The 13,310-nt window shown below is 40.3% G+C and overlaps 1 protein-coding gene and 1 pseudogene across 2 annotated transcripts in view; one reads left to right on the top strand and one right to left on the bottom strand.

The window, feature by feature from the left end:
- GAREM1 (GRB2 associated regulator of MAPK1 subtype 1) overlaps window positions 1–13,310 on the bottom strand; it is a 198,450-nt gene that overhangs the window by 133,174 nt on the left and 51,966 nt on the right. The gene's annotated exons all lie outside the window — the stretch shown is intronic.
- LOC116571763 lies at window positions 1,534–5,061 on the top strand (annotated as a pseudogene).

Raw genomic sequence — 13,310 nt, 5'->3', positions numbered from 1 at the left:
ATATGAACTAGGTTCAAAAAGGAAAAGAATTTTTGATTTAAAAAAAAAAAACAAGGGACGCCTGGGTGGCTCAGTTGGTTGGACGACTGCCTTCGGCTCAGGTCATGATCCTGGAGTTCTGGGATCAAGTCCCGCATAGGGCTCCCAGCTCCACAGGGAGTCTGCTTCTCCATCTGACCTTCTCCTCGCCATGCTCTCTCTCACTGTCTCTCTCTCAAATAAATAAATAAAATCTTTAAAGAAAAAAGAAAAAAAAACAAAAAACAAAAAACAGTAGTACTAAAGGTGCCTATATAAGGAAGTACTGTCTAAGCCTGGCTCCTGGTTTTAAAATCTGAGCAATGTCTGATAGGTTTTTGTTTTGTTTTGTTTTGTTTTTACTTCAAAATAATGCCACAGAACTGAGAGGAATAGCATTCCTCAATATTATGCTTCTGAGAATTTCTCTCAAGCTTCCCAACTAGTCTGTGATTGTAGAGGTTCTATTACCAACCCAAGTTTACTTCATAAAGACCAGAATATTACTCAAAAGTCACTAAAAACATTATCATGCATTTAACAGAACTCTTCATTTGTATCTAATTACAGATAGGAGTTATATGTTAGCTCCCATCTGGATGATTAAATTGATGCCTATGATGAGCTTTGGCTCCAAATTATTTATGAAACCAAATCAGGCTTATGGATTTGATGGGGTGATATCAAGAAAGAAAATGATGTTTTTAGATTAATGGTCAGAAAATGTTATGAGGAGTACAGATGAAACAACTTTCCTAGAATTTACCGTCAATAGGAGAACTAATGTCAGCATTAAGTACCTCAGTGATGACACATGCAGGGTACCATAGAAAGGAAGTCATTCCACAAGCTTACCAGTTATGCATCCATTTGACCCGTATGAAGAATAAAGATGCAGGGGCACCTGGGTGGTTCAGTGGGTTCAAGTCTCTGCCTTCCGCTCAGGTCATGATCCCAGGGTCCTGGGATCGAGCCCCGCATCAGGCTCTCTGCTCAGCGAGGAGCCTGCTTCCCCTCCTCTCTCTCTGCCTGCCTCTCTGCCTAATTGTGATCTCTGTCTGTCAAATAAATAAATTAAATCTTAAAAAAAAAAAAAAAAAAAGAATAAAGATCCAGGAACCAACTCCCCACCATTCCCCTTACATCTCACTTTGGCTACAGCACAGAAATTCCAGTCTCCACGCTTCGTGGCTGCCTGTATTCTGAAAATGTGTATGAATGTAAAAGAAAGCAATTTAATTCTTTGAAGCAGAATCCATAATAATATGCCAACTCAATCAGGGATGTTTTCTTTCCTTTGAAGCCTCCAGGATATTTCTATTTTTGGAAAATAGTCTGATTAAGTTAAAACAAGTATGTGCTGTCATAGCAGGTTGACTAATCTAAAACTGGTTTCCAAGTCGTTTACTGACTAAAAGTATCAAAAGTTTAGAGTGATAAAACAAATGGTAAGGAAGTCCTTAAATCCCCACAGCGGGTCTTTCCTTCCTCACTCCCGGCCATCTCGGAGGCTGCTCTCGGTTGGTGCCGCCCTGAACCTAAGGCAGGAAGATGGTGGCCACAAGGAAGACGAAAAAGTCATTGGAGTGGGTCAACTCTAAGCAAACTCTTAGAAAAAGCGGAAAATACGTGCTGGGATACAAGCAGACTCTGAAAATGATCAGACATGGCAAAGTGAAACTGGTCATCCTCGCCAACAACCGCACAGCCTTTAGAAGTCTGAAATAGAATACTACACCATGTTGGCCAAAATGATGGCCATCACTGCAGTGGCAATAATACTGAATTGGGCATAGCGTGTGGGAAATACTACAGAGCATGTGCACTGACTATCACTGATCCACGTAATTCTGTAATCATTAGACACATGCCAGTGAGAAGTAAACACACAAAATTTTTCTTTAATAAAACTGACCAGAGCTTGCTTTTTAAAAAAAAAAAAATAAATCCCCACGGCACCTATCTTCACCTGAGTGCTATGCATGGAATGTCTAGGAACCTTCCTGTCTCCCCAACTAGATCATGTTTGCATTCATGCCAGTGGACTGCTGGGCACAGACCAGGTGTGTGATAAATGCTTGATGAATGAACAATCTTAGGTAGAAATCAGTGAGCATTCACATCAAAGCCACCTAAGTACACATCAAGCAAGCAGACCTTAGTTAACATTTAAACCCTTTGAGGCAAGAGTATTTAAAAAAGGCTATTTTTTTCCCCAGTATCTCCTATTGATCTCTTTCTACCCTAAACAAACAAACATCTAGAAATCCACATTACCTAAGATCACTTCTTGAGATGAATATGCTACTCAAAGGCCCCAAGACTCTATGTAGTCTTGGGTTCTAAGCATGTGAAAGTATTGTATTTTTACGTTCAATGGTTTACTGTGAAATCGCAACAGGAAGAAAAGGAACTCGAGATTACTTTAGACAAAGTACTAAGTGGTAATGTCGTCAAAGACCTTCACAGTGAAATTTAAGCAAGAAAGAATGCATGTAACAAAAGAGAAAGATGCTTAAAATGAGAGAGAGAGAGATTAGGGATATATTATTACCTCTTTTCAAAGGAACCCTTGGACAAAAGACTCCTTTGTCAACAGACTGACCAGGAATAATAGATCCCTGCTGTACGAAACAGAAGTATGCCTACTTAAGTCAAATCTGAAATATTATGCTCTGAAATAGTGAACTGAACCTAATACTTAAAAGATAAGAATTCTATGCCAAGTGCTTTTTGGAAAAACAGGTGAGCGACAGTAGTATCAGTATTTCTACAAACATTTAAAATAATACGAAATCTAGCATGGTACCCGACAAATACCACGGAATCACATTTCTGGCAGGTGAGGAAGGGGACTCAAATTTATTATCGGAAAGCTGACACAGGAAAACTACTCTTTGGCAATCCATAAAGGGCAGTGACAGACATTCCTCTCTCAGTGAGACACTTGCAGTGTGTCCTCCAGAGTTGGGCAGTGCCCTTAAGACGATGCGTTCGGTTGGTGTGAAGTATGTACTTATCACACTGTTTCTGAGACAGGCACACACATAAGCCCTCGGAGACCCGGAGCGACTGAGAGAACCAGAGAAGCAGACAGGCCTTTTTTCAGACTCTTCCCAGACATCATGCTACCAGAGAGGGGCAAAGGTCAGATCACCAGGCACGTATCTAGGCTCTCCCTACCCCCTGCCCCCATGCTCTCTGTTTCTACTTATTCAAATAACTATATAATGACTCTGTAAGTTTGGTGGGAGGCAGTATGAAATGTCGGAAATAACCTACAATCTGGAGTCAGAGTTAAGTAATCGCGGTTCTAATACTTCTTAACTGTACGACCATGAGCAAATTACTTAATTTCTTTGGGCGAGGATGTTCTCACACTTACAATTATAGTAATAATACTGCAAGTAAGTTGTAATGACTGAATGAGAATAAATATAAGGAACTCAGGATAGTAGTTTGTAGATTAAAGGCTCATGAAAAACAGGACTTTGGTTTTATTTTCTTCTTCAGTAAGTGTCCTCTTCCCTTAGACTGAATCAGGTACATAATAGAGTTTTTTGTGTCCAATGAGAAAATACTCTATAATGTGCAATGATTTGCACTTTACATTTCACTTCTACTTCAGTAAAATAATAGGAAAATATTCACCAGGTATAAAGTTATGTTAAAGCCAACAATTTTATTTCAAGAGGATAAACTGAGCCAGAGGTCAACTTAAGGGATTTTCATTGTCATTTTTAGTTTCAACTTTGATCTAGATCCCCTTGAACTTTATTATGTGACAAACAAAACATAAAATACTAAAGAATCAAATTTACAAATGATTCACTGCCATCGAAGTCCAGAAGATATATTCTTAAGAAAAATACTTAAATTATGTATTTGACAATTTTTAGAATTTTCTTCTATTAAGCAGATTTCTAAAAATCCTGCATAGCCTTAAAAACAAAACCAAATTTTGAGAAAAAAGAAACAAAGACTCACACATATACCACTGCTGAAAATCTCGTGTTTCTAGTACCAACACACAAAAACAATGAATTTTAATATTCTCTGTACACATGAAAGAGGGTTAGTAAGATAAATGCAAACACCAAATAACACCTGAGTTTTTAATTTTTCCAAGTAGGTTGCCCTAAAGGCAAAAAGCCAGACAACACTTTGCCTCTATAACTTTAAAATACATACAATAAAGAACTTGAATATGAAAAAACATCATATACTAAAATACCAGAAATAAACAAAAAACTTAAGAAAAATCATATCAGCAAATTTTATAGACATGTCTATAGAGATATAGTAGGCCTAAAGGAAATGCAAAGCGTGTATGATAAGTAACAACTTCTCAAAACAGAACTGGAAAACAAAATAAAAAACTACCTGTTCTTTCCAAAAATCAAAAAAAAACCCAAACCCATAACACCAGTAGTTTACAGACTGGAAGACATCATCAATTAAATTGGTACTGTGGTTACTTACAACTCCTAACCAACTCTCCTGCTTACAGATAAATTATTAATACAATTTTCCAAGGCAAAATGTAACAAAGAAAACCACCTTGACATTGAATCCTCTGTATACAACATCTCCTAAATGCATAATCTGAGACATGGAAATATTAACTGGCTTCAGCAGAGGCAAGGTACAGTTTCAAGAGTTCTCAAGTGGATTATGTATACATATACTTTTTAAAATAAAAAATCTATTTTAGGGGCGCCTGAGTGGCTCCGTCATTAAGCGTCTGCCTCTGGCTCAGGTTATGATTCCGGGGTCCTGGGATCCAGCCCGTATCGGGTTCCCTGCTCGGTAGGAAGCCTGCTTCTCCTTCTCCCAGTCCCTCTTGCTTGTGTTCCCTCTCCCAATGTCTCTCTCTGTGTCAAATAAATAAATAAAATCTTGAACAAAACAAACGAAAAATCTATTTTAGCGGACTAAAATTACATTGGCAATTACAGATAAAAGCTCTATATTTGTAAAACTTAAATTAGGTGAAATTTAAATGACATTTGAAAATTTTTCACAGACATTGACAAGGGATAACACAGCCCGACTCAATAAATGTCGGGGGGGGGGGTGTCCCCATCCAAGGTCTGATAGTGAGTCACTATATGAACATAACCAAATGCTTCAAAGTATTCTAATCTTGCCCAGATATACTGAAAATTACAATCTATTTAAGCATCTATAAAATATTGGATTTTTTTTCCAGACAAGGGCAAACCTAATTAAAGAAGTTTACCTGAATAATGTGGATACATTAAAAACCAAGACAAAAAGCTTTCTACACCATCCCCTTCTCCCCTCCAGATCTAAGAAATCAAGAAATCTATCTCTTTATAAATTTCTCAGTAGACCATCCAGTGTCCAGGATGTTATTTCATTACTTAGTAGGAAGAGAGACTACCTCCTTCCATTTCAGCATGTTTTTTTCTGGATCCAAGAGAAATACTAGATAGAGGGTCCAAATAAATCCAAGGAAACGAAAATAGAACAATTACGCACACAGAAGGCCTTCTTTTCCCCTGAAGTGAGACAGTCACATTAAGATACTTTCCTCTTGGCATGCTTACAGATTTCCCTAGCGGGACGTCAACGTCCACGATCGCTCAACTGTTCCTCGTTGCTGGGTACTCTGAACACCCACCAGCACATCCCACACATCTCTTCCTGCTCTCGGTCCCCATCCCACCTTGCTGATGCGATAGCCACGTACCACTCTTCCGCTTGTTCTCTACCCACGAAATGGGACAGCAGACCCAGTCCAGTGGATAATGTGAGAAACAGCTGCGGTACGATACAACATCACCAAGAATTAAATCACAACAGTGAAAAGGAATCAAATCTTTAAGGATGACACTTGAACAGTATCAACATGGAGAAATTAAGACCTTCCCTATCTAACCCCACAGGATGAAACCTATACCAAAAACCATAGTAAGACAGAACCAGTAAGACTGAGCTCAGGGTTTTATTTTATTTTATTTAAGATAAAATTTATTGGGGTGCCTGGGTGGCTCAGTCAGTTAAGCGTCTGTCTTCTGCTCAGGTCATGATCTCAGGGTCCCAGCATCGAGCCCTGCATCAGGTTCCCTGCCTAGTGGGGAGCCTGCTTCTCCCTCTGCCTCTGCCTCCTGCTCCCCCTGCTTGTGTCCTCTCTCTTTCTTGCTCACTCTCTCCCTCAAATAGATAAAGATCTTAAAAAAAATTTTTTAATTTACTTATCTTAGAGAGAGAGAGAGAGAGTACACTCACATGAGCAGGGGCGGTGGGCAGAGGGAAAGAGACAGAACTAGAACTCAGCACTGAGTGTGGAGCCCCATGTACGGGCTCGATCCCACAACCCTGAGATCATGACCTGAGCTGAAACCAAGAGTCTGATGCTTAACTGACTGAGCCACTCAAGTGCCTTTGGGCTCAGGGTTTTAGAAGAGAAGAGGAGAAAAAAGACTGGAACCCCCTTAGTTCAATGCAATAGCGGCTAAGGCAACGAATGGAAAACATACACCACAAGCCTGAGAGATACTAACACCGCAACTCTGAAGACCAATGATCAGCATTCGTAGAGAGAAATGGAGCAAGGGACAGTATATTAGTTTTCTCTTGCTACATAACAAATTACCACAAACTTAGCAGCTTAAATATAGCACAGACATCTGGCACGCATGGCCAGGTTCTCTGTTCAGGCTGAAATCAAGCTCCTGGTTGTCCAGGTTCTCATCTGGAGCTCAGGGTCCCCATCTAAGCTCACTCATGTGTTGGCAGAATTCAGTTGCAGTTGTAAAGCTGAAGTCATTTCCTTGCTGGCTATTGACTGGAGACTGACTTCAATTCCTAAAGAGCACACGCAGGTCCTCCTTACCTGATCACCCCCTCCTTCTCTGAGCAATGGAGAACCTGGTTCAGCTTGAATCCCTCTCCTGCTTTTAGCGTGTTTGACCTCACCTCTGTAACTGGCCAGAGAAACTCAGTTTTTTGTTTTTGTTTTTTTTTTAAAGATTTTATTTTTTATTTATTTGACAGAGAGAAATCACAAGTAGATGGAGAAGCAGACAGAGAGAGAGAGAGAGAGGGAAGCAGGCTCCCTGCTGAGCAGAGAGCCCAATGCGGGACTCGATCCCAGGACCCGATCCCAGGACCCTGAGATCATGACCTGAGCCGAAGGCAGCGGCTTAACCCACTGAGCCACCCAGGCGCCCGAGAAACTCAGTTTTGAAAGACTTGTCTGACTGCGTTGTGTTCTCCAAGGATAATCTATCTTAAAGTTCACTGATTGGGGACTCAATTATGTCTGCAAAATGCTCTGTGCCATATACCACGACATAATCTGGTAACACCAGGCCATGGAGATCAAGGGGCCATCTTAGAATCTGGTCTACCACAGAAGGTAAGACAGAAAAGAAGCCAGTTTTTCTAGTAGAAAGCACATACAGAACTTAAGTCAAGGGTATCAGGGGTAGAGGTGCCTGCCTTCTGCTAGGGTCATGATCCCAGGGTCCTGAGATCAACCCCCGCCCAGGCTCCCTGCTCAGCAGGAGTCTGCTTCTCCCTCTACATTCACCCTGCTTCTGTTCTCTCTCTCTCAAATAATAAACAAAATCTTTTTTTAAAAAATTCCAAAGAGATTTTTATAGCTAAAAGCAATCAAAATCAACTTATACTTTGAGATATTGGGGTATGAAAACAGTCGTTACCTTGACCAAGAGGAGTGTGATTCTGCTTTATTTGTAACAACTCGGGGAGGCTGAAGGAATATAGTTCACTCAGACTCATGGTAAGTAGAATCTTACAATCAGATAAATATCATTGAAAAATCAATGTAGCAAAAAACCTATTAGTCTATACTTAAGAACAGAATTTTAAGTAATTTCCAACAATTTCACTAGGCTTTTTAAAGTTAACTGAATGTAACTGTCAACGCTTTAAATTGTCTCAAAGTTATTACTCTATATATGATGCTTAGTTCTCAAAATTTCTTTGCTATGTTCCTTTGGTTGTATTTTTAAACCTTAGATTAGAGGAGGAAAGAAAACAGGAAGTTTTGTTTTTTGTTTTTTTGTGGGTTTTTTTGTTTTTTTTTTTTTTAAAAGGAAGTGCTCGCCACTCACATGAGAGAAAACAAGTACTTCCGTGAAAACCCCTGGGCATCTCTACCTCCCAGAATGATGAGTCCTACTCCCCGTGGACACTGGCTTCCACTGATTCCTCTGCTCTTTGGATTCCATATTCCTGATCCCATCAACCTGGCTGGGATTAAACCCATGAACTTGCTCATCCATTCGAAGGACCACCAGGAAGCCACACACTCTTGGAAAAAGGCTTGTAAAGAACATTTCTCCTTTAACTGTAAAGATGGAATCCAGAGCTGGATGCAAGAGAGCTGCTAGATTTTAATCACCCTGGTTTCATAAACATGCATGTTATGTGGTGTGGAGCTGTCTTCATTACAGAAAATCTGGCAGCCCTGGGGTTCCTTAGACTCTTCCCACTCATGCTGATGCCCAGAGTTCCCTCCCTAGCATTTGTGCTGCACGTACCCACGCAGAGGAAGGGCATAAAGTTCTACCCAGTCCTTCCGAGACAGGGCCAGTGGGACTAGTCTGTCCTGATAGCAACTGTACTTAGAGTTACACATCACCGCCAAGCAGAGACCGATCCTGAGTTCCCGGTCCAGATGCTGACCCTTGGACAACATGGGTTTGAACAGTACAGGTCCACATGTATAGGGATTCCTTAGAGTGGTGTAAATGTACTTCCCTTAGATTTTCTTAGTAACATTTGCTTTTCTTTAGGTTACTTTATTATAAAAATACAGAAAATAATACATTTAACATATAAAATATGTGTCAGTCAACTATTTATGTTATTGGTAAGGCTTCCAGTCAATAGTGGACTATTAGTAGTTAAGTTTTTGAGGAGTCAAATGCTGTATGAGGTATTCTGACTGCACAGGGGATCGGTACCCTGAAGCTCCACACCGTTCAAGGGTCGGGGTATATCCTGTTGCATTCTGGACATCAACAGCTGAATGTCCCAAAAGAACCTCGAAACTTGGTATGATCCCCAAATTATAATTCCTCCTAGTGCCCCTCCCTGCTCGTCCTATCTCTGTAAGTGGCATCTGTACCCTCTCTGTCAATCAAGCATCCACATCAATGACTCTCCTCCTCTCGTCACCTACATCTAACTCCTCCCCACATCTTAGACACGCTTACTGATTCAGTAACAGAATGCGAGAGAAGGCAGTAACTCCAAGTGTGGGCTCTAGACACAGCCAGCCATAGCTCACACTCCCAAACTGCCACACACTGGCTGTGTAACTTGCCAAGTTATTTAGTATCTCTGTGCTTCAGTTCTCTCATCTGTAAAATGCAGATAACAACAGTACTAGTGCCTACTTCACAGGGCTGTTGTGAGGATTAAATGAGTTAGTAACTATCAAGAACTTAAAGCAGACATCTGGTATACTCAGTAAATCTCAGCTAATGCTATTGTCGTCATTACTGGAACTGAGTCTCTCTCAGCTCTACCCCCTTCTCTATCTACTACAACCCTTCTGCTCTTGGCTTCACATACGCTCCCACAGCCTTCAGTAGGAATACTGGTAGAGTCTCTGTCAAGATTCTGAGCCCTCTCATCTAGCTTCCATTCTGCTGCCATTAGTCTTCCAAAAGCAAATCTACTATCACTATTACTCTGCTTGGAAACCCTTCAGGGTTCTCCACTGCTCAGAGAAAAAAACCCAAACTCCATGGGATATAGTATGAAACCCTTCCTGAGCTTCCACAGCAATTAGTCTGAGGTATGTAAGGGTCACAGAAGGGCCCATGTGCTATCTTGGGTCTCCATGGATTTTTCCTCACACTTATCTTGTTGCCTAGAATGCCCTTCCCCCACAATGTGCAAACTAGAAATTTCAGAGTCTAACACTGCCTCCTCTCTCGTCTTTGTAAGAGTCCACTTTTCCTTACTTCCTAAAAACGTCTCCTTAATTCCTAGGATAGTCTCAAGTCTGTTTAAGACTTTCCCAAGCTCGCTAAGACTACCTCTTCAGCATGTCATCTTCCCCTCACACGTGACACAAACAGAACTACCAAAGATTCTCCACAGTCTCTGTACAGCTTCTTCTCAGCACATGCCTCCTTTTATCTAAGATAGGTCTAAGATCCTTTCTGGTAAAACCCCTTTCTTGGTGAAGTCTTGGTTGGTGCATCTCTTCTATTTTCCACTCCACAGATGCCACTGTTTCTTTTACTCTTTTGCCACTCTGTAGATATCTTTCCCGGGACTTTTTGTTTTTAATATTTTATTTATTTATTTACTTACTTACTTAGAGAGCAAGCAAGCCAGTGCACAAATGGGGGGGAGGGACAGACAGAGAGGGAAAAGCTCCGTGCTGAGCCGGGAGCCTGCTGCAGGACTTGATCCCAGGACCCAGGGATCGTGACCTGAGCTGAAGGCAGATACTTAGGTGACTGAGCCACCAGGCATCCCATCGTCCTTCTAATTACACTGACATTTCACATTTGTGCATCTGCCTTCTTCCTAAACTGGGAGTTCAAGGTCTTGGCAACCCAAGGACTTAGTACTTCTGCTCAATTTACATTTGCTGAATGAGCTCCTGTGTAACTAGCATTCTGTTGTCATTTTCCACTCTTCAAATTCAGGATGAGTGTTCTCACCATGTGACACTAGAACAGAATTTGGTATACGAAAAGTCTTCTCAGAGTCACCACAAAGAGACTGCTGCTACACTACCCAAAATCCAAAGTTTATCAATTCCTGGCATAGACTGTTAGGAGAGACTTAATGCAAAAGTGTGGGCTAATCATGTGAGGCAAGTAATTTTTTTAAACAATTCTGAATGGAAGAGTAATCATTAAATTTGGAATTAGAGAATTTTAGAACTAGAAAGGAGTCTGGAGAACCTAGTTGCCAACTGCCTTTCTTTTCTTCTCTTTTCTTAAAAAGATTTTATTTACTTATTTGACTGAGAGAGAGAGCATGAGAGGGGAAGAGTCAGAGGGAGGCGTAGACTCCCTGCCGAGCCGGGAGCCCGATGCGAGACTGGATCCTTGGACTCCGGGATCACAACCTGAGCCAAAGGCAGTTGCTTAACCAACTAAGCCACCCAGGTACCCCTGCCTTCACTTTCTAATTGAGGAAATGTACACAAAGTCCGCAGTCAGCAGGTGGCAACTGAAGACTAGCAGCCCACTTGCTCATTTCATCTTCAACCACTCTATCCCATCATGCCCCATGTGAAGGAAAACCACATTGCCTATTTCACAAACGTGATGCTCAGAGTTCACACAAGCACATCCATAGTTCACCTACACTGTGTATCTCAGTGTAGTTTTAAACCAAATCCAGTTTAGATAAACCCTGTGAAACAACAGAAAGACAGATAACTGGTCTGGAAGTCTGAAAACAGAGTCTGAGTCCTGGCACACTAGCTATGTGATCCTCGTTAACTCACAATTACGCTGAAGGTGGTTTTCAAATGGAAATGCAAAGAATGGTGCCTGTTTCATAGATTGTTGTGAGGACAGAATTAGAACATCAATGAATGCATTCTATAAATCATAAATGCCACACGATTGCTATATATTAATAAAAGGAAAGGTAAGGTACTAATTTACACTGCATCTCTTTTTTTTAGCATTGAAGCTCTTCAGACTAGTTAATTATTGCTTATCCTTACACCTTACACCCTTCTCTCTTTCCTTTTTTACTCTGGCACTTGCTCTGCTCATTAGAACTATACTAGCTCCTAAGTATGTAAAAGAAAGGAAAGCCAGGTATTAACTGAATATGCAAAAATTCGGGTTTTTCCTGGGGTTCTCCTGCCAGTGACAAAACATAAATCTCTTTTTAAAATAAGGTCACAAGTGGGGCACCTGGGTGGCTCAATAGGTTGAGCAACTGACTTTGGCTCAGGTCATGATCTCGGGGCCGGGGTCGTGGGATTAAGCCTTGAGACAGGTTCCATGCTCAGTGGTGAGTCTGCTTCTCCCTCTGCCCCTTCCCTTGCTCATGTGTATACCCTCTTGAGCTCTCTAATAAATAAATATATAAATTTTTTAAGAAAAAAATAAAATAAATAAAATAACATAAGGTTACAGGTATAATCACCCAAAACCATCTAACACAAATTGCTTCTTACCCATATCTTCACACAGATTATAGGTCTCACACAAGCTCGACTTCAGTGAAGACTAGAATCTTCAAGGCTTCAATGCAAAAGGCATTAGGGAATCATCTAATCCCTATCTTTTCTTTTGACAGAATTTAAAAAAAAAACCTTTATGTATTTCTTTGAGAGACAGAGAGAAAGAGCAGGAGCAAAGGGGAGTAGGAGAGGGAGACTCCCTGCTGGGCAGGGAGCCTGATATGGGGCTGGATCCCAGGACCCTGAGATCATGACCTGAGCCAAAGGCAGACACTAAACTGACTGAGCCACCCAGGCTCTCCTAAACCCAATCTTTTCTTTAAAGCGTATTTAAGTGAAAAGCACAACTAGGAAAAAAAGCTACAAATTACACTATTGTACATGTTAATGATTTCATAGGTTGTAACTGACTATAGATGTTTATTTGTAAGTAGAACAATGTCTGAATGTTGCACGGTAGTACTCTCATATGCTAAAATCTATAATAAATTAAACTTGAGCTAAATACTTAGCTTGTGACGTTGAAATATAAATAGAAGTACTATAAAAAATTTTGACAGTTATTTTTCCCTTCTGACATTAACTCTCACTGACCTTTATTATATTCGTCTACATGTAGATATGTAAACCTTTAAACAGTATAATTTCCACTTGGGATTCCATTTTTAGGGGGAAAAAAAACCACAGTTACTGAAGATTATAAACGAAGATAAGATACTAGGATAAGCTCAAAGTCAAATTTGAGAAAAGGATATAATCGTGAATGTGTCCCATGTTACAAATCAGTATTGCATGAATCTGGTTAATATAAATCAAATTACTAGGGCCTGATACATTTCAAACCAACAAGGCAAAAAATTGGATTCTGAAATAGCATCAACTATATCAAGATGTGGTATATATCTGGGACCAGATAACATCATTTTCTCTCAGCGTACATATTCATATGTATTGAATAAAATTTTAAAAATAAAGTTTTAAGCAAGGCTTTATACTGCTATCAAGTTACATATAAATAGAACTTCAAAACATCAGATGTTTTACCCACTTTCCTTTGTGAAACATCCTTACAACATTCCCTTAATTCAGCATGTTGTCAAATAGTACTTATTAAGCACTA

This window comes from Mustela erminea, chromosome 13 (assembly GCF_009829155.1).
Source record: "Mustela erminea isolate mMusErm1 chromosome 13, mMusErm1.Pri, whole genome shotgun sequence".
NCBI lineage: Eukaryota > Metazoa > Chordata > Mammalia > Carnivora > Mustelidae > Mustela > Mustela erminea.
Note: the sequence above shows the minus strand (reverse complement) of the source record. Positions and strands in the feature narration are given on the sequence as shown.